The 3,555-nt window shown below is 36.7% G+C and overlaps 1 non-coding gene across 1 annotated transcript; it reads right to left on the bottom strand.

Moving 5' to 3' along the window:
- Positions 1-2,371: 2,371 nt before the first annotated feature.
- On the bottom strand, positions 2,372-2,432 carry LOC129563621 (U7 small nuclear RNA). Its single transcript, XR_008687365.1, has one exon. It is a non-coding gene; the product is annotated as a U7 small nuclear RNA (small nuclear RNA).
- Between the last annotated feature and the right edge of the window lie 1,123 nt (positions 2,433-3,555).

Below are 3,555 nucleotides of genomic sequence, written 5' to 3'. Positions count from 1 at the left end.
GCCTTGCACATTGTGAGTACTATACATGTGATTGAAATTTGAGGGGTAAAAAAATATTCTTTAATGATTGCAAAATATTCTTTCATTTGGACGTAATATTTTATTTAATCTCTCCTTAAATGTTGACACAAAGTTGATTTCAGGATTTTGTGTTAGCACGTATTGTTACAATGAACATCTCTATCTACATTTTGAGTTTTTTCTCAGGTTACATTTCTGGGCTTAGAATTACTGTGTCAAATGACCAAATGCTTAAAAAATTCCTTAAAAATGCAAATAGATTAATATTTTCAAAGAAACTTACAAAAATTATAAGCAAAAATCACAGATAAAAATATAAAAAGAAAACAGTCAAGTTCCCAAGTTGTAAGTTTTTTTTAAAAACATGGAATTTTCATTTTGAGATAATTGTAGATTCATATGAATCATTAAGAAATAGTACAGAGATTCTGTGTACAATTTGCTCAATTTCTCCCAGTGGTGACATTTTATAAAACAATTTTACATTATCACAACCAGGATATTTCACTGATACAATGAAATTGTATCAACTGGTATTTCATTTTCTTTTCAAGGAAAAGAATATTTTTATCACCACAAGAATCCCTCATGGTGTCCTCCTCTCTTGGCAACAACTAACCTGTTCATCACGTCCATAATTCTGTTATTTCAAGAATGTTATATAAATAAAACCACAAAATCTGTGGTTTAGGATTGTTCTTTTTTTTTCTTCCACCTAGCATAATTCCCTGGAGATTCATCTGAGCCATGTGTGTCAATAGTTTGTCCTTTTCATTGTTGAGTAGTATTCCATGGTATGGATGTACCACATTTGTTCAGTGATTATCTGGTGAGAGACATCTGAGTTGTTTCCAGTTTTTGGTCATTATAAATAAAGCTGTTATGACCATTTGTACATAGATGTTGATGGAAACATAAATTTTAATTATCTGGGAGAAATGTCCAAGAGTGTTATTACTGGATTGTATGGTAGTCACATTTTTGTTTTGTGTGGAGCTGCCAGATTGTTTTCCAGAGTTTTATTTTTCATTCTCAGCAGCACTCTATGGATGATCCAGTTTTTTGCATTCTTGACAGAATTTGGCACTGCTATTGTTTTTCATTTTAGCCACTTTGAAAGGTGTATGGTGATTTATCATTGGAGTTTTAATTTGCATTTCCCTAAAAGATTGCTGGGAGAAATATCAATAACCTCAGATATGCAGATGACACTACCCTTATGGCAGAAAGTGAAGAGGAACTCAAAAGCCTCTTGATGAAAGTGAAAGAGGAGAGTGAAAAGGTTGGTTTGAAGCTCAACATTCAGAAAACAAAGATCATGGCATCTGGTCCCATCACTTCATGGGAAATAGATGGAAAAACAGTGGAAACAGTGTCAGACTTTGTTTTTTTGGGCTCCAAAATCACTGCAGATGCTGATTGCAGCCATGAAATTAAAAGACGCTTACTCCTTGGAAGGAAAGTTATGACCAACCTTGATAGTATATTAAAAATCAGAGACATTACTTTGCCAACCAAGGTCCGTCTAGTCAAGGCAATGGTTTTTCCCGTGGTCATGTATGGATGTGAGAGTTGGACTGTGAAGAAAGCTGATCGCCGAAGAATCGATGCTTTTGAACTGTGGTGTTGGAGAAGACTCTTGAGAGTCCCTTATACTGCAAGGAGATCCAACCAGTCCATTCTAAAGGAGATCAATCCTGGATGTTCATTGGAGGGACTGATGCTAAAGCTGAAACTCCAATACTTTGGCCACCTCATGCGACGAGTTGACTCACTGGAAAAGACTCTGATGCTGGGAAAGGTTGGGGGCGGGAGGAGAGGGGACGACGGAGAATGAGATGACTGGATGGCATTACTGACTCTGTGGACATGAGTTTGAGTGTACTCCGGGAGTTGGTGATGGACAGGGAGGCCTGGCGTGCTGTGATTCATGGGGTCGCGGAGAGTCGGACACAACTGAGCGACTGAACTGAATGGATAATGCTGTTGAACATCTTTTCATGCGCTTACTTGCCATCTATATATTCTCTTTGGTGACATGTTATTAATGCTTTTTTCTTATTTCCTAATTAGATTGTTTTTTAATGTTGAGTTTTTATATATTCTAGATTCTAGTCCTTTGTTGAATATGTGGTTTGCATGTATTTTTTCCTAGTTTGTGGCTTATCTTTTCATCCTTTTAAGATCTTTTGCATAGCAAAATTGAAAGTTTTGGATAAGGTCTAATTTATCAGTTTTTCCTTTTATAGATCATGTTTTTGTAGACCTCTTTATTTAGTCCTACATCCCCCAATTTTTCTCCAGTTTCTTTTCTAGAAGTTATAGTTCACATTTTTTTTTTTTTCTATAAGGGGGTCTTCTGATAAAGACCAGAAACCTACTAGACCAATTCTAGAAGAGCTATAACACTTAATTTTGAATTATGCATTTAGTCTGTGATTCATTTTGAGATAATTTTTTATAAGGGCACCCCTGGTGGCTCAGTGGTAAAGAATTTGACTGCCAGTGCAGGAGACCTGGGTTCAATCCCTGGGTTGGGAAGACCCCCTGGATAAAGAAATGGCAACCCACTCCACTATTCTTGCCTGGAGAATTCCATGGAGAGAGAAGCCTGGTTTTCTACAGTCCATAGGGTAGTGAAGACTTGGTCACAACTGAGAGACTGAGCATGCAAGAGGCTTAAGCCCAGGCTCTTCCTTTTTTGTTCTGTTTTGTTTTTTGGCTTTGAATATCTCATTGCTCCAGTACTATCTGTTGTAAAGGCTGTCCTTCCTGCATTGAATTGCTCTTGCACTTTTATAAAAAAATCAGTTGGGCATATTTGTGTGGGCCTATTTATGGGTTCTGTATTCTATTCCACCAATCTATACATTTATCCCTCTAAAATACCACACCATCTTGATCATTGTGAAAGTGAAAATGTTAGTCGCTCAGTCGTGTCTGTCTCTTTGTGACCTCGTGAACTGTAGCCTGTCAGGCTCCTTTGTCTATGCAATTCTCCAGGCAAGAATATTGGAATGAATAGCCATTCCATTCTCCAGGGGATCTTCCTTACCCAAGGATCAAACCCTGATCTCCTGCATTGCAGACAGATTCTTTACCATCTGAGCCACCAGGGAAGCTCAAAGTACAGAGAATCACCCTCCTTATGGCAAAGACACTGCCTAGGCCCCAGCAAGATTTGAACTTATGGGTTTATAAGACAAGTACTCTAACCCCCAATCTATGGAGCCAAGTCATATATCTCTTTAATATCTTTAATATTTGATATCTTTAATATCAAGCAGGATGATTCCTACCACTTTATTTTTCAAAATTGTTTATAGCTATTCTAGTTACTTTGTCTTTTCATACAAATTTTAGAATAATGATGCTTGAATCAACAAAAACTCTTGCTGGGGATTTCAATAGAGATTGCATTAAAGTTGTATATTGATTTAGGGATAAATTACACCTATGTTGAGTCTTTCAATCCACAAATACCATATATCCCTCAATTATTTAGGTCTTTGATTTCTTTCTTCAATGTTTTAT

Source organism: Moschus berezovskii, chromosome 9, assembly GCF_049115385.1.
Source record: "Moschus berezovskii isolate FMDL1 chromosome 9, NW_MosBer_1.0, whole genome shotgun sequence".
Taxonomy (NCBI): domain Eukaryota; kingdom Metazoa; phylum Chordata; class Mammalia; order Artiodactyla; family Moschidae; genus Moschus; species Moschus berezovskii.
This window is presented reverse-complemented; position numbering and strand designations above follow the sequence as displayed.